We start from the raw sequence: 24,208 nt of genomic DNA on the forward strand, positions 1-24,208 counted from the left end.
GTTATCATGGCTTGACTATTTCTTAAAACAAGGTATTGAATCTAGGACTCTACTTGATTACTACTGAACTAAAACCATACTACATTCCAAAGATGTTTTGGAAACAACAGATTTTGATATTCACTGGTGGCTTCCATCCTTTCAACAAACGTGTATTTAGGGAGCAGGTGGTGTCTGGGAGCTTAAACTGCAAACTGGTGTTTAGTGGTGAAGCTGATAATTCCCTCACTTGTTTACAAGACTGAACAGAGGGAAGAGATTTCTCCTGAACATGTCTCCTGCCACAAAGCTGGAGAAGCCAACAAGCCTGGGAAAGTTCATGACATGGATACTTATGCTAGGTCACTCCTAAGTGATGGCATGTTTCTTAGTCTGAGACAGAAATGCACCATTGTTGAGTGTAGTAGGTATGTGAGAAAGACTGATCCTTGACAGGAAATAGAGGGTCTGGACTGATGGCTCAGTCAGTAAAGTGTTGGCCTTGTATACATAAGGATCTGAGCTCAGTCCCCTAGAGCCCAAGTTAAAACAACAACAAGTGCCCAGGCATGGTGTGTACCTTTGTAAGGGATGGGCAGATACCCTGAGTTTGCTGGCCAGAAGCAACCTTCTTGGTGAACTATAGGCCGATGAAAAACCTATTTTCACAAAACATTGACAAATGCAACTTGGACCATTGAAGTTGACCTCTATATGTACATGCAAACAAGTTGATGTACTCACTACACCTTCAAACACATGTAAATGCATAAATCCCTATCCAAAGAATAACATCGAGTACACACACACACACACACACACACACACACACACACTTACACACACCATGGTAAATATAATCTGATTTAAATCTGAGATAAAATGCCATCTACAGAGAACAGTAAAGTTTGATTAGCTAGAACATATATTCTAAGTTTCACAGCTCTTTTTCAAAACTCTACATCCTTTGATTCTTCGCAGAACAATTTAAGAGTATCGTCAATATTCTATGGCTGAGCCATGTGTCAACTTTGTTAACAGTGAATCAGTTTTGGCCCCAAGATATAGTGTTTCATATTCATGTCTGGAAAAGTCAAGCTCTAATTCTAACTGTTAGGCATGAGCTAACAAGGTCGGCCTGTTCTCAAATGTCTATCCAGGAGCCAAAGACCCACGAAGACTGCAGCAGCTTGTTCTTCCCATCTCTGTCAGTTCCTTCTGAGGATCGTTGGCCTTTGAAAGTGTAAGGTCGGGTGGAAGGTGAGGGGGTCTAAGGCTGTGTCCTCAGACTGCATCTGTAAGCATCATTTTTCTAGGTTTTAAAAAACATACAACTGTCAGGGAACTGGAAAAAGAATTACATATTCTAAAAATAATAGCAGCTTTTACAAGCTTACTTTGCTTGAGAATTATTTCCTGAGGCAAGAGGGCTTTCCAAAATAAATTTGCAAAAATATATCTTTATAAAAACTAGAACTTGGAGAGGCCAAAGAATTTGGGCCATATCAGGTCTGTCATTCTAAATTTTAAAATATTTAGTCTTACTTCAAAATAAATAAGAACAATTGAATTTAAGGAACCAAGAAAAACAAACATAGAACTTTATGAAGAAATAACTGGATCATTTTTTTTTAATTTCCAGAAATGTCTTTATTATTAATGAGTCTTAAGTTAGACAGTGGTCACATATCATATTTTTTCTGGCTGTGGCCACACTGTGTAGCCTGCCGTACGTGAGGATCAGCATTCAGGCTAGTTGAACCCAGTGGGTTGATTTGAGTTCTGGGAGAATAAGGATGGAGTAAGAAGGTAAGATTTGAGAATACCATTAGGGGTGATTAGATACTAAACAAGTCAGGATTTCTCAGAGGGACAGAATCAACAGAATGCGTCCGTAATTTTAAAAAGGGATTTCTTAGGTTTGCATACAAAATAAGAGTCTAAGGTGTCCCACAGAGACCACGAACATAGGCTAGAGAGTCAGGGAACCCAGTAGCTCCTCAGTCTAAGAAGATGGAAGCCTGTAAATGCAAGGGACCAGCGAGGTAGCTCCAGTCTAAGGCTGAAGGTCTTCTCAGAGACTCACTGATATTGAGTATAAGAACCTGGTGCCCCATGTCCCCCTGTGAGGACATCAGTAAAAGGCATGCTCAAGAAGAAGAACTGTGCACTGTGTGTAGGCCTCCCCGCTCCCCAAAGCCAGACTGTTGGATGATGCCGGTTACATTCAGAGTTTGCTGACCACATGCCAGTCAACACTGGAAGCACCTACCCAGATACACACCGGAGAGTACTTTGCAGTTCCTAGTCTGTCTTTCACTTCTGCCAAGTTGACAACTAAGATTAACCATCACAGATGCAAGAATGCTCTTTTTTTCCTCTTGTATACTTTCCCCCTATGGTACCAGTCTCCAGAAGCTTAGGGGCCAGATGTTTAGGAGCCCAAAGGCAGGAAAGGACAGGGAATCGTGGAAGGTCAGAGATCCCATGAAAAACTCACTCGACTTGGCCATTTGTGAGGGTGAGTGCTTCGAGGCAGAACCAAGGAGTGCCTCACATGAGCCATGATTTGGGGAGCTGACTTCAGCTTCCTGTGAGTACCTGATATGCTGTTGAGTGACAGATAAAGTTCTGGCATAAGACTTTGTTCTGGTTCTTTCCTGTTTCTAGGATGAAACACCCAGACCAAAAGCAACTTAAAAGAGGAATAGGATTATTTCAGCGTTCAAGCCACAGTCTCTGATTGAGAGAAATCAGGGCAGGAATTGCAAACAGGAACTTGAAGTAAAAACTGTACAGGAATGCTGTTTGCTGGTTGGTTCACAGTATCATGATTACTTAGATTATACACTCTCAAATAGCTAGTTTATGCAAACTGCGCTACCTGCCTCAGGAATAGATGTCCTCACAATAATCTGCGGTTTCCTACATCAATCAATGGTTAAGACAGTACCACACAGACATTGCCATAGGGCAATCTGATCTGGACAATTTCTCAACTAAGAGTTCCTTCTTGGGCAACTCTAGGCTGTGTTAATTATTAAAGGTAACTAGGACAAATCTCTCTATAATCACACATTACTGTAGTTTAACATGCATCCTTTATGTTCAAAAATTAGATCTGCTTGAAGCTTAATGATATACTTCTATTAGCACTTTGTTTGTACTGTCAAGACCATCACCACAATGGAAATGCTCTTTATATACTAAGGCTTATGTAGCATGTAGTTTGCAAATGAACCTCTGCTAAAAGTCACAGGTGTTATATGTAGGCATATATTTTTCACAACCTACTTTAATAAGGATTCAACGTCCCCTCTAGCCTATCACCCACCAGAGATAGTAGAAAATAAAGGTTATTAGGATACAGGGGAAGTGGAACTGTTTAGAAATAGTTCTTTGGGGCAATTCCAATCTTCATTGTTCTCAGTCCAGTCCACTAGCAAACACCAAACACGAACCAGCAGCCACAATCCAGTCTACTCGGAAGACACCATACAGGATTCGGCAAAGGCAGTTCAATCCAGAGTAAACCTTAAGGCTTGCCAGTCGATGGAGTCTGAGGAAGTGGCAAAAAATCTCACGAGAAGTTCTTTGATGAGTTTCTCTCTATAAAGTCACCAAAGGTGAAGCTCAGCAACACAGTGTAAAGTGAACTGATCCATGGGTATTGTTCGTGAAAACTAGTGAGGCAGAGTGAATCAAACCAGTGCTCTAGCTGGCATTGTCTGTGGGGTCATATTTACATTCTTTCTAAGCATCACATGTCCTTCCTTGTGTCTGCTATAGCAAAACATCCTGTCACCTGTGTCTGCTTCAGGGAGACAGCATTTCACATGTCTGCTTTAGTAAAACAACATTTCATCTGTGTGTCCCAGCAAAACATCCTAATAACCAGAGTCTTCAAAGAAATCAGGAGTTTGCACTTTAGCTATAGATCTGTGTCTTATAAGACCCTATTAGATCTGGGACAGTTTTTCCAAATCAGAAATAAAGACAACCAGATAAACAATCAAGCAAGCAAGCAAACAAACAAACAAAAAAACCAAATCACAAAACAAATTTCAATAAGCTTTAAAACACCGAGTTTCACTTGACAATCACTTCAAAGACCAGGGACCACCTTTTTCTACCGAACATGGCATTTAAGAGCATGTTTTAAATACATATTTTCTTTAAGTGTACGTCAACGTTCAGTATCTAGTATTTTTCACACTAATATTTATTTCTTATAAAAGCATTAGAAGTGCAAAGGGAATCATAGTGTAGTAGCTTAAATGACAATTAAATAACAATTTAATTATTAGGTATCTTTTTAAAAAAATAAACTCTGTTTCTAATAATTTCCCGTTGCCTCCTAGTACTTTTGAGTCATGATAATAAAACTAAAGTGCCAGTTTTCCCTACTGATCATCAGATCTCAAGTAAAAATAGTCAGCTATAAAATAAAATGTTTCAAAATAGCCTGGCTCATTTTATTCCTTAGCATATGACCTACCTAGGGAATATTGCTGTGAACTTGAGAAGGTATACCATGCCTTAGCATGTTTCACCAATGTCTGCTAAGTCTACAATGGCATACAGTATTGCTCAAGTTCTTATTTCCTTATTAATCTTATTAAAAGTAGGACATAGAAATCCCTATTATTTGAGTTGTTCATCTTTTTCTTAGAGTATGTCAATTCATTCATATAATTTGGATCTCTGCTTTGGGTACTTATTTATAATTCATATATATTCCTGAGATCATGAAGCAAGTTGCTTCCTCTCATTGAAGAATCTTTAATATAAAAATTTGAATGTGTGTATGTGTGTGTGGTGTTTTCACATGTGTGAATGCTTGGGTTATATGTGGACACAGGTATGCAAATCTATGAACATGTGCACGGGGGTATGCAAGACATAAACCTTTGAACTCAGAGTTGGCCAAATTAACTAGACTAGCTATCCAGGTTGCTTCTGGGACCCCTTGTCTCTGTTTCATGCATGCAGGAATTACAAGGCCTTCTTGCTCTCTAGCATTTCGCATTTAGAAACTTAACCTAAGTTCCCTCAGTTGTACAGCAAGCACTTTACCCAGTGAGCCAGCTCTCCATCCTCCTGTATCAGTTTTGAAAATGTACTTTCTTTGCTATTGGTGTAGATGGAGTTATACTACATTTTTTTAGTTGCTGCTTTTATGGTTAATGTTTCTTACTTTCCCATCCTGTTTATGACGCTAAGCCTAAAGTATGCCCCTGAGCTGGTCATGATGGCATATGCTTGTAACTCTGTCCCGTAGGAGTCTGAAGTGAGAACGTGCAAGTCTGAAGTGAGCCTAGGCTACACAGCACAGGCTACGTCAGTAATAATAACAAACTAATTTTGCAAGTAGACTTGTCTGTTGAACAGCTTTAAAGAAAAACTTAGCTTGGGTTACAGTCAATGTGGCAATGCATTAAAAATTGTTTTTCTTTCCACATATGTTACAAAATAATTGACAATAGTCAAAAGTGGAGACAACCTAAGTATCTATTACCTGGCGACTGAATGAAGAAATATGGAACAAAATCAGATTTGAGCCTCATTCCATAGGAGATAGGCCATGTCAGATACTGCAAACCTGCTCACGAGCCTGCTGCTAGGGAGGTCCACGCCCGGCATGAAAAGGCCACATGTGCCTTAATGGACACAATGTGCTCCTCAAATTGCCTTCTTAATAACTATGTGTATGCCCACAGATGAATGCTGATGCCACTTAAGCACAGAGAAGCTTCTTTGTGCATAGCCAGTAGTGACTGCCGTGACTTACAACTGGTCGTAGAAAAGAAAGGACCATGGAGTGTCCAGCCATATGGGGATAAGACTTAGGAAATGCCAGGGAAGACGAGACAGAAAGAATGTGAAGGGCCGGAGTAAGCTAAAATGTTGTCCTGAGCATTGCAGTTACCTTTTTGATTTCATAGGAACCCAGGCTTCTGGTACAAGATTGGGCTGCTCAGCATCCCATAGTGGAGGAAAAGGGGCTCATGAGCTTCCATATGTTTCTGAAGACCAAGAAATAGATGATAGTAATTAGGGGGCTGGAGCTCTCTAGACCCATGTTATTTTATTAGAAATGGGTACTGGGTCCCCCTCACCTACTCATTTCTGGACACTGTGCCCATGAACAGCATTGTTTTGCTAATTTCATCTTGCCTCATTGTGATGACTCGTTAACACCATACGTATTATTTGGGCCTATGCATCTTTCTAAGGCCTTAGGGAACCTGCAGAACCGTATGAATTATAGGAAATCTGATTCTCTGTTTCTGTGGGAAGGCCCATAAAGGGAAGCAAAGATGAGAGACAGGAAAGGTGAGTGAAAGATGGGAGTTTTGGGGTAAGAAAAAAGAACAGCATCTCTAACTGTTAGCACCTCATTTCTCCAAGAGACTGCTGAACATATAAATTAACACCAACTCTCTTTCTAGTCTCTAACCAACCTCTCTTTCTTCTTAACTCCTTCACATAGTTTATATAGCATTTATGAAAAGCCTTTAACTGTTATTATGTAACATTATTTCCTAGAGCAGTTATATTTAATTTTTGAAAATTACATTTTTTTTTCTTTAGATAAGTCAGTGGAATCAGAGTAAAGCCCAAACAAAATAAAGTCTAGAAAATACATTTTGTACCTATCAACAAACTCACTGAAAATATAGTCATTTTAAGTAGATTTTCTAGAAATGTGGATGTCATCCTGACAGGTCATTTTAACCAGCACATGATTTCTGAAATTCTGTTCGAATATAAGATTCAAAACCTGAATTTAGTTTAAATCTTCTAGCTTGATACTTTTTTATAAGAACTTCTGTGAATAATAATGTGAAATAAGAAAAGAAATCCCGTCATTCCTGGGATATAAGGCCAAAGACTGGCAATACTGCTCAAGAGAGATCTTTTTAAACCCAGTGAGGTTGTTTTTATTGAAAACCCTACCTTCTGTCACCCCTACATCCCATATTTTAAGAATCAGAAGAACCATCACCTAGAATGCTTTGTGTAAATGATAACTACTTTAGATGCTTGTAGTCCGTTGATCTATTTGGAAACAAAAGGAAACTTTCTCCATTTGTTATTTGCAAACACCTTGAAGATTATATTTAATGTTGCAAGGTCAAAAAACAAATTTCCAAAAGCAAGGAGCCTGGTCATATCCTTTATCCCCCCGCGTGACTGGGATCTATACAGTGTGATGTACAAGAGAAAGAAATGTGATCTCCTCTTACAAGAATAATGCCACAATTACAGATAATCAAAAATTTGGTTTAAGATGTCAAATAATTCATTGAAAAATTTATATATACAAGTCTATATATCAGTATCTAGTGGGATTATGCCTTTGAACACAAGAAAAGACCTAGAAGAAAATATAATCTTTAAAAGTCTTAGATGCCTAAGAATAAATGTGAGGAGCAGATGACCAGATAGAGGGTATGTCTGTGTGAAGGGACAAGAAGGACTTACAGAAATACATTTATTTCACAAGTAAGAATACTATATCCTAAAGAGATCAATTATTCCTTGAATAATCTAAAATCATAACTAAAATCCTAACACTGTTGGTATTTTGACTCTGTTCAGAATAAGTTATTTTGTCTTGGAAGAGTCAAAGTCCAAAATATCTAGGTTATTTGGAAAAAAGAAAAGGGGAGAGGCACGTGTCCACAGAGAGATGGAGATACCACATAGCAACCATATGTAAAGGGACTTACAGAGGGTTGTTAGAAAACAGACCTTGGAAGCAAACCCACACAGAGAGATAGATGCTGGCCTGGGCAAAATGTAGCCTTATAAATGATTGGGAGAAAGAGTTACCTTCCATTTAAAAGAATATAGGTTTCTTTGGACATATACAAAAATATAGGGCTGTGATGATGGCTCAGTCTGTAATGCTTCACTAGCATGATGACACAAGCTGGATCCCCCAAAACCCATATGATGTTACTGGGTGAAGTGATGAGCACTCCAAAGCCCAGAAACTCTCTCAACAGACAATCTCATCAAATAGGTGCAGTTCAGGCTAGTGAGAGTCCCTGTTTCCAAGCAGATGGAGGGCCTTCTTGAGGAAGACTCCTCAAGTTCTTCTCTGGCATCTACACATATATGCACACATGTACACATGACACAAATAAACACATACACATGTACCCTCATAAAATATGGTCAGATACTAACATCAGGGAAAAACGATAAAATAATTTTACATAAATCAAAGAGAATATGTTGATGCCGTGATAAGAAATAATTTTGATATATCCAAGTGCAAGTCCTGTATTACTTTATTTGAATAAATCAAATTAAAACTGTCTTATTAACCCTTCTTTGTTTTCATATACCCTAAGATATTTTAAAACCCTACATTCCAAGATAATATATTTTGGTACTTAAAGACATACCAAGCATTTATATAACTTCATAGTACTCAAAGACATCTTGGCCAGTATCAATCTGAGCACATTCTGAGACACTGAGGAAGAAGACTCTCAAAGTAAGAACAAAATACAGAGCAATTCTCCCTTTGTAATTGGAAAATACAGACTAAAATAATGACAGTTCATTCTCAACCCAAGTTAGGAAAATCATCTGATGATATCAAACGTTGGAAGCACAAGAGAAAGAGAGTTTTCATACACAATAGGAAGCCTTAAGACTTGTAGGTGAATGAGGACCATCGTTCTGAAGAACGACTGGAGAATATATTTAACAAGAATAGACATGGTCACCCAGTTGCATGGACATCGCATTGCCTTATACAAACGCAAGAGAAAAGTTCACTGTGGGTGTCAATGTTGGTGAAACAAATACCTGAGAACTCAAACATACATACAGAGATGAATGAGTAAGTGTGACATATTCCCACTAGGATTAATATATAATAGTTAAAATTATTCAAGTAGATTTCCAAAGTGTATACTGGTCCTCTCCATTCTGTGCTCCTTCCAGTCCTCTTTTAGAGAACTTTTTTTTTTTTTTAAAGCTTTTTAAAATTTCTGCTTTCATGTCAAAAGACCCAGGGTGGAAACACAATAGAACATAGTGTCTCCTGTCCTTAGTTGTCCTAAGAGCCTCTTCACTTGTGCCTGATACTCACTTCGTCTTAGGAAGATATAAGCTGGATGGACAGAATTTTTCTTTGCTCACAACAGGATTTTGATCTAGAACATTTGGTACTCAGAAGAAACTGAATATCTATCTATGTCTTTATGTATTTATGTATCTATCTATGTATCTATCTGTGTATCTATCTATGTATCTATCTGTGTATCTATCTATGAATCTATGTATCTATCTATGTATCTATCTATCTATATATCTATATATATATATCTATGTATCTATCTATCATCTATCAATCTACCTATCATCCATCCATCCATCTATCTATCTATCCATCTATCTATCTATCTATCTATCTATCTATCTATCTATCTATCTATCTTATCTACCATCTAGCAATCTCTGAAACTAAACTATATATAATATAAACTAAATATATCTCCATATCTATTTGGCATCTCTCTCTCTTTCCATATATATACATAATTATATATGTGTGTGTGTGTGTGTGTGTGTGTGTGTGTGTGTGTGTGTGGTGTGTGTGTCAACCTGAGCACAGGGAAGTCAATGAGCCTCCCTGGATGATACCCTGCACTTTCCACCCTAACATTTTCTGTAGAAGCAAGAACCAGTGGCTCCTCTTTTCTTTAACCAGCTCTACATGAGTTGTGTGTGGGCAGCCTGTGAATACTTCAGCCTCCTTTCCCCTACACAGCTTGCCCTCTGGGGTGCCTTCATAAAGCTGATGTGGGCATGGACCAGCAGCCTGTCCAGGCCTGAGAATGTGCCAAGCTGCAGAGATAGAAAGTCTAATGGCATCATAGCTAAGCAAGGGAAATGCCTGTCCTCATCCCCGTGAACTCGCCTGCTTCTCTACGAACTTTTTGCAATGTCTTCTATGCTGGAGATGATCATTGAAAACCACAGTCTATCACAATATGTACATCCTGAGGGTTGGAAAAAGAGGGTCATTAAGTTCTTCAGACAACAAGGCAATGTTCAATTGCTGTTCTTCTAGGAGGGGGTGGCATTTAGCTCACTCCGGGGTGCTGTAATGTAGAATTAAAGGGCTCTGAGCCTTCGGTAAGACTCCTCTGACCTAGGGTTCACCCTGTTGTCTCCTGGGTAGGTGGAAATTTTTAAGTCCCCATTTCCTGTTTTTTTCTTCTTCTTGGATTAGCCATGCAAAAGGAAAAAAATATAGATTAAGGATTCATCTAGACTTGGATCTCAACTTGCCTTCCCAGTTAGAAGACTCTAGTAAGTGCTTTAATTGCTCTTGGTCTTCCCTTTCTTGATCTAAATCTCAGGTTAGAGAAATATATCATAAGTGTTCACACACACACACACACACACACACACACACACACACACACACCTGCACATGTCACAGTGAATTTGTGGAGGTCAAAGAACGATTTCTAGGAACTGGTTCTCACCTACAATTGCACTTAGGTTTTTAATCTTGGCCACAAGGGTCTTCAACTAATGAGTCACATTGATAGACACCCTCCACTGAGTCACATTGATAGACACCCTCCATGTTACTTTTTCTGAGATTGGGTCTCTTACTATACCTGGAACTCACTGGTTAGACTGGCTGGCGAAAGAGCTCCAGGGCTCTGCCATCTCCCAGCTCAGCATCATTTCCCCCACTGGACAGCCCAGAACTGCAAACTCTTTGTCTTCACTCATGATGCAAATTGGGGCGGAGGTCGGAGAAAAGCAGCAACACTTCCTCAGTTAGCCCATTTCACACCTGGGGAACTTCCTTCAGCCATGTGTGGGAGCCCGTTCACTATGGAATAGAACTCAGCATGGCCCAAAAGGTGAAGAGACTGTCTGGAAAGAACAAACAGCCTCTGGTGGAAGCGGCAGAGATACAGTTAAGAGATGAAGTCTACATTTAGGAAGAAAGTCACCATAGCTGCTTTTCAGACCAGTTTTTTTCTTCTAGTAAACAACTAATCTAGAGAGTGCTAATTCCAAAGGCTTGCCTACAAGGTGAATGCAGGAAACCAATGGCCCTTCTTTAGATACAGGAGTCCTGCAAAGAAAGAAAGAAACGGTTCCTTTTGGCTCACAGTGTGAAAGGGACAGTCTGTCCTGGCAGGACAGTCATGCTGGCCAGAACAGTGAGATGACTTGTCACACAAAAACCACGGCCAGGAGGCAGAGAGCAATACATGCTGGCGCTCTGCTCACTTTTGCTTTTATATCATGTCCAGTATCTAAGCTCACAAGGTAGCTTCTCATCTGTAGTTAGAATGGGTTTTCTCACTTCAACTAACCCAGGCTGGAAACTTCCCAGAAGAAGGTAAGATTTGCCTTTTAGGTGAGTCTAGCTTCCCATGACTCAGTCTCTATGTGCAGAATAATTATGCTTATGTGGAGTTATCTCTTCTTGGTCTTGGGACAACTAGTACAGATGACTAAGGAGAACCCCAGAGCTTCGGGACTCCTCAGATGCAGTTGACAGTCACACCCCACAGAGTCACTCCTCAGAGGAACTCAGTTGAACTTTGCCAGGTTGTCATGATCCTCGTTCTCAGAGGATGCAGGGCACCCTCTACCTTCTTTCACATATTAGGGAATCGGAGACACAGAAGGGTTAATATTGGCCTCGAGAAAAATCTCGATAATATAAATAAAAGGCCTGGGATGGCGGAGGCATCAAATAAGTAACAGCATTGTTATCCTGATCCTAATTACTTTTTCTATCAGGCAAAGATTGAAAGGCTGTCTCCCCCTTCTCTCTATTTACAGTAAAAAGGCTAAGTAATGTAAACACGACAGACAGACCTCTATAATCAGCTTTCACTGTCCCTCCGGAGACGGTATGTAGCTTCAGTTGGTATTTCTGGGTAGAGATTCACCAAGGACTCTTGGCCTTAAACTTTCCATTTGTTTCTTCCCTCCATTTTTTAGCAGTGTGTATGTGTGTGTGAGGGGGTGTATGCATGTGTGTGTGTGTGTGTGTGTGTGTGTGTAAACCTTGGGTGTCATTCTTCTGGAGGCCTTTTTTGCAGTCTCGCCGTGGAATGTTGGTCTAGTCCACTAAGCTAACTTGGCTAGTCAGCAAACCTGAGGAATCTGCCTGTGTCTGCCTTAACAGCACCAGGTTTACAAGCACTTATCACAATTCTTGGCTTTTGCCTTGGCTCTGGGATTGAAACCACTTTAGTGAGCCGCCCTCTCTCTAGCCCTGTTTTCTTGTTTTTCATATGTGTGATATCCTCTTTCACTTTTGATAGACTTACACTCCTCCTCTAGCATGCTGAGCTTTAGTATTTTTAAAGTCCTGCATGCCATTCCTGTCAAGTGGCTGAAGACATTTTTTGCTATTGCAGCTGAGCAGAACACAAGGGATGGCATGTGCTAAGTCCAGGCCCAGAGGCCTCCCATGTGCTTTACAACACTGCATAACAAAGAATCCTCCAGTCCAGACTATTGTCAAGGTAGAGAGCACTGAACCAGAGTGATTTGTAAATTCCAGTCCATCTTGGATGTTACAGAACATGAAAGTGCGCATGCTCAACCGTTGATCTGAGACTATATCTATAAACGGCACAAAGAGATCCATAATTCCGATCTTGAGTTTGTTTTCTTTGGGACTTTTGATATATGTCACATATGTGTGATTCTACTTCACCCTCTTTCCCTCTTCACCAATTATATCCTGAAAAACCCAGATGTAAACACATGCCTCCTGCATTCTTTCTTTCTCCTTCTGGCACTTTATCCACAGCCCCTGCTCGACAAACCTTCCTGACTGACTATGATTATTTATAATCTCAGTTCAACCCTAGGTCTTTGACAAAAACATACCATACACGTTTAAACCATCAATTATATTATGCATCAAAACTGTGGGTGAAATGATGGAGAAGAATCAGGCACATACCTCAGCTCACTAGACAGAACTGATTCTAGTCTATGTAATTTGATGAAAAACACTAAGCAAGGTACAATCCCCTTAATTGGTACTTATTTAACTGGCCCATGTTTACTGTAAATATGCTTTACTGTACAAGATGTACTTCTCTTGACTAGAGAACATTTTAACATTGAAAGAATGGTTTATACATATAAGATGAACAAAAATACATAAACTTCCCCAAATAGACTCACACAAATAATAAACCTGAGATCCTCTTGAATGAAACACTCAATGAAATTATAAACCAGCAATATTAATTTATTGCTTCTTAAAGTTTTGATTCTAGGGCCTCAGAGAGATAACTCTGCAGTTAAAGGCATTGACTACTTTGCCTAAGATTCCAAGGGGTCAGGTATTAGATAATCTGAATGTCTGATATTTGCAATATAATTCATAACAGTAGCAAATGTACAATTACGAAGTAGCAACAAAAATAATGTTATGATTGGAGTCACTACAGCATGAGGAACTGTATGAAAGGGTCGCAGCACTGAGACTTGAGAATCACTGTTCTAGGGGGTATTGAAATTTACCAACAGGGTGCAAATCAGTATGAGTTTGTTAGGGCCCCTTTAACCAGACAACATGAGCTGGCTGCCTCCGACAAAAGCCTGCAGTGGATGGTGGCACAGGCCATTAATCTAAACAACTCTGCAGGCTGAAGCAGGAAGATCTCAAATTCAAGTCTCTCCTAACAACTTAGACCCTTTATTAAAAATGCAGATCAGCAGCAAAGCCCTTGTCTAGCTTGTTTGCTTAAGCTCAGCCCCAGTTACTGAAAAATCAAACCACGGGACAAAGTCTCAAATTGATTTAGCATATATCTAAGAGTCTGGATGTAGAGATTCAAGGATTCTTTCTTTCTTCTTCACAGTGTGTTTGTGTGTGTGTGTGTGTGTGTGTATGCATGCGTCTGTTCTCACATGCATAGTGGCATGCAAGTGCCATGGTCTTCATGTGGCCAGGGCACCACCCATAAGAGTCAGTTCTCTCCATTCCATTATGTGGGCAGGGGGATTGAACTTACGTAGCCAGGCACCTTCACGTACTGAGCCATCTCAGTGGCCCGTGTAAGTTAGAGGGTTGTGCAGCTTAGATTCCTTCCGAGGGCTGTTGGAGGCAAGCAATCTGTGTCTTTGGCTTGCTGGTGAAGATCTTCTTTCAGTCCTAATTGTTCGCAAATTTCTCCCTTGTACAAGGATATCGGTCATTTTGGATTAGAGCGCACTATAATGAGTTCACTTTAATGTTATTATCTCTAGATGGAACCTATCCAAGTAGTATTCTGAGGAACTGGGGGCTCTGCACTCTCGGCTATGAATTTTGTGGAGACAAGAATCAACTCATTAGCAATTGCTAGTTTAAAATCTCCCATAAAGAGTTAATAATCTAGGGCTAAAGAGATGGCTCAGTTGGTAAAGGGTTTCAGTGCAATTATGACAATCTGACTTCTATCCCCAGAACCTATGAATAAAAGCTAGACATGTAGTGTACGTATCCATAACTCCCTACTGCTAGGGAGGTGGAGCTGGTTGGTTGCCTGAGCATTGTTGGACTCGTGCATAATAGCTGGACTCACTCATAGTTCTGAGCTCTAGGCCATTGAGCAAGCCTTTCTCAAAACTGCAGACTGACCCTGTAACCTCCATAAGTACCCCCCCCCCCCACACACACACCCATAGGAACACCCAAATAAACACAAACCCACAGGAAGACAATAGCCTAATTAAGTTGTATAGAAGGAGTCATTTTACAATGCTCTGTATAAAGACATTTATGGAGATGTTACAGTTTGGAAATGTGAATCACAGGTCTGTCTGATGGTGTCCTAGACAGTGTATTAGAATCATTTGTCTCAGCTCAGGTATGATGAAGTATGACTTTAATCTCAGCACCGCAAAAGCAGAAGCAGGTCTCTGTGTGTAACAGACCAGCCTGGTCTACAAAGCTCGTCCAGTACAAGGATCTGTTACATAGAATTCTGTTTTGAAAAAGAAAAAGAAAAAAAAAATACCTTGTCTTCCTTGTCTCAGACAAATATCAAAGACCTTCTTAGACCTTCTTAAGAAAATCACCTGGACTCCAAACAGGCTCATTATTCTTTTGAACAGCTCACCCTACTTGGCTAACCTTTCACCTCCCTGACCCCCTCAGTGTCTCCTGGAGTAAATCAGGGGCATACTTCAGGTGACAAAAATTAGGTGAAAAGAAGCAAAAATATTTACACATTCTAAAAGCAGAAATCAATTTGTCCCGGGTGCCTCAGCTTTATTGGAGGTATGTGTCTGTTCCACTGGTTAGATCATGGAAGGGATTATGGGATTCCGAGTTTGTTGATCTTTACGTGGATTGTATTCAGGAATTAAGTAGGCTGGAGGTGGATCTTAGGAAGCCCAAGGATCACCCAGGCTGGGAGTTGAGCCAGGCGAAGGTTTGGCAGGTTCCCCAGTGTAGAAGAGCTGCTGCCTGCCTGCCTCAAGTAGGAAATTTAAATATCTGTTTGTCTGTCTGGAACAAATGACAGTCAGGCTTCCAGCTCATTATACTGCCACTAACCTTTCCAAGCCACTTTAGGCACCTTCTTTAATCTTCCCGGGCTGCGGTCTTGGCTGCAATATTGTAGAGTATTCGTCTGGGGAGGGGGCAAGGTCCCCTACAACAATAAAATCTTTGGAGGGAGATTGTTCCAAATATTACACGCGATTTCCCCATGGTTAACGACCCCAGGACAGCCGTAGTTCTTTGCTGAGTCCCTTAGATGTTAGCTATCTGTTAGTCGGGTTGGGGGCAGGGAAGTGTCCTGCTTCTAAACCAGGAGGAGGAGGAGAGTGCTCCAAGATGCCTACAGCTGACCTTCTGACCTGGCTCAGCAGCTAGCTGCTCTCCCCGCCCCCCAGCCTGTCCTTCCCAGTCCCCATGGCTGGAATTTTTATCAGCTTTGCAGTGGACTGCCTGAACAGTCCAGGACTTTTGGACTATGAACTCCCAAGTTGGGGAACAAACGCTCGGGCACCCAAGGTTTGCCTCTTCTGGGCACTTTTCACGGACTCTTCAGCGAAGGAGTAACTGAGAGAAGCGGGAGGTCTGGAGTGTTTAACAGGGGCTTCTTTATCTGCTTCACCCACCGCCGACCAGGGCAGCTCTCGAGTTATCAGAGTGTCATTAGCGGGGACAGCTGCCGGTAAACAGAAGGCTGTGGACACCGGCGCTCCAGTCAACAGGAATTTAACTTTAATCTGCTCCTTTCTTAAAGAGACACCGCTCTCCTCTCTGTGCGGGTCCAGCGTGTTATTTATCTCCCTTAACTTTCAGATAGAAGACTGGCATGGGCTCAGGAAACCCCCGCCGGCTACAAAATTAATAAGGTGTTAGGGACATTCACCTTAGGTCGATTGGAGGAGATGCTTGCCCCCAGAGAGGAGGGAAGGAGAGCTCACCCAGGAGTTGTCTGCCTAGCTGGAAACTGATCCTACATATTTATAAAGGTGGACTTGGCTCACGGCCAAACGCCTGCATTTAAGTGATTAACAAATGCTTCTCTTTAAGCGGACACCTCTTGTTCTAAATATATTTGACAAGAATGCGAAGAGTCATCTGGTGGGCAGAGAGGGCGCAGCTCGGGGGCCTTCTCTTGCTAGGCTGGCAGGCCCGCCCGGGGCGTACTCCTGCACGCTCCGTGCCAGCCGAGTTCACGTCGCTGGTGGGCAGGCTGTCAGAGCCAGCGGCTCCCCACTGTTTAACGACAACGGATTTACGGCTTCCCTCCATATTGGTGTTATTTTGTATAAACAAGGTTAACACTCCTTTTAAATTAAATGCACCACCTGGTGACTGAATGGGTGACCTTGCCAACTTCACCTGCCCTGCCCCAGACCGGGTTCTAGCTATTCAGTCTACCTGTGGCTCCTTGGAATCGACTCTGCTTCCTTTTTAAACAGACGGGAGCTCCATGGGGGCGGCGGGGATGGGGGCGGAGACTGGCAGGCCACTAGCCCTGGGTCCCGGGGGGCCAGATGAGACCAGAACGGACTGGAAGTATGAGATGCACCCCAAATCCTTCCAAGGTGTATGGCCCAGATCAGACTGTGACCCAATGTCTTCGTGCCTACAGAACCCAGAGGATGGTCCTTTAGAGCTAAGGCGCGCGGGGGGGGGGGCGGGGGGGGGCGGGGGGGATAGAGTTCTCCAGAGGAGGTCGCCTGGTGAAAGAGATCTTTGTGCTGTGGTCCTGGCTGTAGCACAGGATCTTGGAGAGGGCTCAGCCTCTTCCCCACCCTCTAGGAATGTGAACACCTGGAAAAATTCTCCTGGCTTTACTTGGAAGAAATTTAATGGTGTAAACAAACGCAGCAGGAAGTCCCCTTTGATACAGAAGGCAGTGGGATGACATGCTGAGCCAAGGGGGCTCTGCCTGCCAAGGTCCATTCTGAAAACATTTCAAGAATAGCTTGGAGTTGTCTAGGAAAATTGAGGTGGACTGCTTGGCAGTAGAACTCTCTTAAAACTCCATCTAGTAACTTCCAGCAAAACACACTTCAGATACTTGTTCCATCGGCAGCATGACGTCAGCTCCCCTCGACTTTCTTTACTTGCTAGTGCACAACAGGGCAAAGTTACCCCTGTGGTATTTGCTATGCCATGCAGCATGAGATATTCTGGACTAGCTCTCAGCCCGATTGCTAAGCAAACATGAAAGTAGGACCTGGAGAGGGACAGTGACCTCCTCAAGGGTGTAGACCCCAGGCCCTGAAGTCCATTCCTCTGTGGAAGTCTGAGAGCAGCATTCTAACAATTGATTGTACTACTTCCTGGCCCAGAGGCAGGAGGATCAGGACTTAGAAACCAGCTTTTATTACACTAGAGTTCAATCTGTATATAAAGAAACTGTCTAAAACAACAACAACAACAATAACAACAACAACAAAAGAAAACCAACCAACTAGAAAACCAAAACAAAGTAATAGGTGCCAGGAAATTGTCTTTCAGGAAGCTAATGCTGGGATGAAAATGTCTTTACAAAGAAGGAAAGTAAATAACTCTAGCAATTGATGTCGTCCTTTAAAAGGTTCAATTTATCGATTCTCTGTTTATGTTGTGTGTGCATGCATGTGCCGTGGTGACCAGAAATGACGTGTTACCTTTGTCCTTTCAGAGTACCGTGCGGTTCCAGCAGACACCTGCCCTGCTTATCCAACCTGGTGGTGAGCACCTTTACCAGCTGAGCCAGCTCACTGGCCCATGGTGACAGAGTTTAATTGAGAGAGTCCTAACCATTTTACAACCATCTTAACAAATTACTTAAAACATCTCAGGCTTAGGGTAAAATGCTTTCTCTCTCCTCCAGTTTACCAGAGATATATCTTACTGTAGGAGGTCTCCCAAATAATTCTAACATTGGTCAGTTCCATTGTTAGCCAGTTCCACCTGCTGTAAGTGTGGCAGTCTAAAGACATCTAGAGACTCGAAATGTGTGGGCTGGAAACACCGAGTGCTCAGTTTTTGGGGGAAACTGAAGATGAGTAGGACACAGGAAGAAGAGGAGGAGGAAGAGGAGGTAGAGGAGGAAGAAGAGGAGGAGGAGAGGGAGTAGGAGAAGATGACAGTGACCTAGGAGATGGGTGTGTTCATCATGACCCACTGTGGAACAAGGTACCTCAGGTGGCAAGCACTTTGGACATATAAAGAGACCTGGCAGCGTTTCATCTGTGCTAGGCGGAGTGAGAGAGGCAGGAACCTTCACCATGGCTTATGTGGAGATTGCTGTTCCCTAGTCTTGTCCTGCACATATTGTGTTAGCATAGTTACAGCCAGTGGAAGTAAGGGGTGCTTATCAAAGCCACTTGACATGGGGGGAAGCTGAGGTATGGTGGAATTAAGTAACTTGGCTGAGATTTCACAAGAAAGAAGTTTAAACTCAAGCAGACTAGCTTAAGTAAGTGGGGCTGTGCTGACCCTCCAGAATTCAGTGGCCAGTGTCTTGCCACATACTTTCTTCTCTCTCAACATCCTTCATTAAAGGTTCTAATTATCCCAACGAAGCATAAATGTTTTGAAACATGTTTATTGTCAGATATTATTAACTACAACTTCCTCCCCATTATGTCCACTAACCCCTGAGAGATAGTATCCCCTCATTTTATAGGTGAACTACACTGATCCATTTGTCTCCATCCTCAACAGCTCCCCAGACCTTCTCTTCATCTTAACAAATACTCTTATTGAAGTAAAATCCTCAGAGGAGTCAGATGTTTTAGGGCAGTAACAATGGGAACTATTCTCCTCTTTCGAAAAACTCAACTCCGAATATTTCTGTTCAGGGCTCTGCTAGAAAATGCATAGCAAATGAGGTAGACCCACAAGTAAATGGGCATGTATGTAGGCACCGATTGGACAGAGATCACAGTGGGAAACACTGACAGCTAGACCTGTCAAGACCAATTCACCCTGAAGTAGGTCTCTGTGAGAGCAGAGAGGTTTTTGGGACCTTCTGGTGCTGGCTCCCTGATGACCAGGCACAGCACATTATTTTATACTATAATGTTTCATAATCTCTTCTCTACTGTCCACTGGCAGTTTCCCTTTTTTCCTGGGACCACACACATGATCTCAAGATTCTCCTGCAAATGTGACTTCTCACTGAATCACTTCTGTGAATCTAAACCAAAGTGGGAACATGAAAGGTGTTTGTTTGGTCACAGCTTTTTATTTCTTCATCTATAAGTTGTATTTAATAACTTTCCTGATCCAATATTAGTGTAAAAAATTCTTTGATATACTACTATGACACATCAGGGTTTATGATATAATAATTTAATGCATACCATGTATGATTATTATTGAAGAAAATGAATTATAAAAATGTCATCACTGCAAATATTTTTGAGTCTAATTTTAAAGAACATCCATAAATGTTAAGAGAGCTAGTAGTGCATATAAGTTGTTTCTGAGAGTTTTTCAGGTTTGCAGTGATAATACCTTTGAATAAGGCAAGTGAAGAACAAATTTATTTCAACTCGTGGTCTCTGAGTGTGCAGTTCCTCGTGGTGGGAGGGAATGGTAGAGCCTGGTAGAGAACACAGATGGTCACTTCCTCTTTCTCCTTGTCTTCTGCCTTTAGCTCTAACTTAGTGACGGTGTGGCCCACATGTAAAGCAGGTGCTATCCCCATGGTCACTCTTGTTTAGAGAGAGTCTCCAAGACACATTTTACCAGTCCCCTGGGAGCCGAGAGCTCCTCAAGCCCTTACATTTGGCCATCATCCTTCGCTAGCACAGGGAGCTAAGAACATTGTCCTGCTGTTCTCTTTGTGTTGACTTGTGAGACAGGATCCCACTGCATAGTGCAAGTTGGCCTAGGCCTTTCGAAGTAGTCCAGGCTGGTCTTAAATCCATGCTGCCCTTGTTTCCATTACCCACTATGGGAGCACCCGGCACACAGTTTTAAATGACATGTTTTCCCTTTATAAACATTTTCCACTATCAAATATTGTTTAAAATTTAAAGTAGGGGGAATAACCAGGAATAAGGGGAGCATCAAGAGCAGGAGGGGGAACAAAAGGTGATTGGGGTGGGGGAGTGAAGTACATGTGTAAAAGTATCACAATGAAATCCATTATAGCACATAAGTAAGTAATGCATGCTAGTAAAAAGTTACAAAATAAAATGTAATTTTAATGATATTGTGACTTTATAGTAATTTATAACTAAATTATAAAGTTTTTATAGTTCCACATATTACAGATTAATAATTCCTCTATTCTTGGATATGGGAGCCATTTCTAAGTGTTGGCATTATAAGCACTCTTACTTAGGCATTTTATCTAAATTTTGAGAAGAATGTTCTTACCATTATTCTATAATATAGGACGTGTTTGTGTGTGAGCGCAGGCATGTGCATGTGCATGTGGAAGCCAGGGAACAACTCTGGGGAGGTGGCTTTCTTCTTCCACACTTAGACAGGCTCAGGAGATAAACTGCAGGTCACTTGACTTGTCCAAGTTCCTACAACTGCTCTGCTTCTTCATCGACCACTGCACAGTAAAATTTGGAGTCTGTGATTATTTCTTGTTTAGTTACTTTTAAACTAGTCTTCCTTTTTAATGACTTCCTTTTGATTTTCTTTGTGTTTGTGTGTTGTCTGCATGTATGCCTGGGTACCACATGCATGTTTGATGCCAGCATAAACCATCTAACCACATAAACCATAAACCACACCTGGTTGCTCTGGAAGTACAGCCATTGCTGTTAACTGCTGAGCTATCCCTCTAGCCCCACCAGTGGATTCTGTTTTGAAGAAGGCAAGTCATTGAATCAAACATGTTCATTTTTGTTGCTTCCAAAATGCTACACGTCTCTAGCATAAGTGGGTTAAGGAGGAAGCCAGATTGGAAAGGCCAACAACTGAAAATTTGCTGTTATTCTAATTGATTTGTCTAAGATTTGGATATTTATAAAATATACTTGGTGAAAGCTAACGATTATGTTGAGCGATTCTGTTTCTGCATCTTCCTTTCTTGCTATTCAGATATAAGAAGAACAAAAGGCTCCAAGAAGCACTCGCTGCTGCTCTGACTTCTCAAACTCGCAGAGGAATTGCCCTAAGGGAACTGCTGAGTTCCGGTTTGTCAAGTCTTCAGTCCCAGGTTTCAGGCATTCGGGTAAGGAGAACAGGAGATGACCATGGCAAACCTTCACTAGGAGCCATAAATCTTACAAAAATAAAGGTGACACACACCGTTTGGCTAAGAAAAATCAAACCGGTTTCTAAGTCCCTGGCCCGTTCCTTGTCTTGTGCCTGAGTGGATTTACCTAGGAATCTGCACAGGCATTTGATGTTAGATTTGACAGTGTTCAATGTAACTCCCACCAGCATGGGAATAGAAGGACTTTCCATGGATTTTTCCAAGGTTCCGAGGCAGCCTTCTACCTGTGTATGCTATCAAATAGAGGTCCTTTCTCTAACATATGCATTATCTCAAACCAGCCTCTCAGCTTTTCTGTTGGATGTTCTTCATATAAAGTCCGCTGCTCACTGGCTGACTCCTGTGTGCCTCAGTACATGAGTGTCACTGGGTTATCTCTGAATTCTTCAAGGTCCATGCCTACTGCACCTCTTCAGCTCTGGACTTATTCCTGTGTGCTTGGACCAAGCAACATTGGAGTAGAAACTTTTTTTTTATGACAATATACCTGAACAGATATTTTGCTTCAATGATGTAAAACATAGCTTGATTTCCCCCAGAAATGTGGGGAATCCATGGGGAGAAATAAACAAAACTTTTAGGAGTTGGAACACTAGTATGTCTGCTAAAGAGCACATCTGGGTTTACTCTGAACTAGCCATCATTGATAAAGTTGAGGTTCTTTTTGTTCAAATATTAAAGCTTTTATTCCTCCCAGCCCCAAGATGTTTCCTTCTCCCATGCAATGTTGGCATGAAGGCTATAGATCTCTAAGAATTGATTCCTCTCATTCCGTGTGGCCCCAGAGGCCCTTCCTATGGTGGTAGTGGTGGTGGCGGAGAGTTATTAGGGTAGTATCACAGCCTACTGTAGTTTAGACCTGAAGAGTTCCCAAAGGTCCATGTGATGAAAACTGCCCCAGCCTCTAGGCCCATGAGGAAGATGGTAGAGAATTTAGGGACAGGGGTTAGGTGAGGGTGTGAGGTCATTTGTGGGTATGCCTGTGAGTGTTACATTGGCATCCTAACCCTTTCCCCTCACCTCTCACAAGGAGAGTAGCTTTGTTTAATCACATGTACCTTGCCATCATTTTCTGCTTCATTATGGGTCCTAAAACAACTGAGCAGGATCTCAATGAAACCATTGGTGTGTCTGCCAATTTGTGGCCGAAGAGATGGCTCAGCAGCCAAGAGCTGCTGCTCTTGCAGAGGGCTAGGGGTTCGCTCGAAGCACTCACATTGGGCGCTTCACCTAACCCCTATCTCTGTTATTTCTAGTCACACCCCTCTTCTAGGTTTCCAAAACACTTGCAGACACATGGTGCACATACAGATAAATGAAAACATATACATAAATAAATTGTTAAGCATTGTAAATGAAAAATATACGTCATTTTGTTTCATTCAGCCTATTATCTTAGGTAGTGTGTCTGAGTCCCATGGTTGACTAACACAGCAAATGAGAGAAACTAGGAATGGGTTGGCTTCTCCTTTTCCTGACTGTGAATTTTAGGGGTGTAAGTTGCAAACAACAACTTCACTCTGACCTGTTTAAGGAGATGAGAGGGAGGGAGGGGGAGGGGGAGGGGGAGGGAGGAAGAGATTTAACAAAGGATGTGAAATGTTAGCTCTCATTAATAGACAGGAGAAATTGATTTGAGGCTTCCTGAAAAGTCCATCACAGAATCAAATGGAAGCAGACAGTCACCATGATGCTTTAAAGCACCAAAGGCTTAGTTGGGGGTTTCTCTATAGTCACTGCTGCTGCCTCCATGGATGGATGCTAGGGCTGGTTTGGGTATCTGTCTTCTAGCTAAAGTGGAAGGCATATGTCACCACACAGATTGAGGACACAGAAAGTCCACTGGACCTAGAACTCATATGGGGATGTCATGGGATGGGCAGCATCATGGGGCATGCAGGGGAGGCTGGAAATCTGAGTTCTGCTTTTCTCCATGGTTGCTGGGTGTTTCTGTATCTAGTCCCCATCTTTGCTTCTGTTAACTCAGCAGGAAAATCTTTCCCATTCAGGGAAAGTGGTTTCCTGACTTGCACTCTATAAGGAATCAAACATGGGTGAATGTTGCTCTCTGAGCAAGTCTAGACATTCTTCTTTGTCCATTCTTTCTCAGCTGTGGTTTAGCTCCTTATGTGCAAAACCCCAAGAGTAATTTGTACCTTAGAGGCATACAGCAGGTTTTAAAGAAGTGTGTATTAAAAACCCCTAGCAAGCTGCTTGTCTGTATTACAGTACATAGTGACTCTCACTGTAGTTACATCTAATAAGTCCAAAAATGTACAATCTAAGAAACAGACCAAAAGCTAACATACGATGAACATCATTATCATCATCATGAATAACAACGATACATTTAGGTACCCCCTTGGTTTAAAAAATGAGTCTTACCAAAAGTCACACAAGCTCATTTAAGTATTTCTCATGATATATTTCAGTTCATATAAGGGATTATGTGGCCTAAGTGGAACGACGGGTAAGTTTGAGATGGGTGCTCTCAACTGTTTCCAAAA

Source organism: Micromys minutus, assembly GCF_963924665.1.
Source record: "Micromys minutus genome assembly, chromosome: 3".
In the NCBI taxonomy this organism is placed as follows: domain Eukaryota; kingdom Metazoa; phylum Chordata; class Mammalia; order Rodentia; family Muridae; genus Micromys; species Micromys minutus.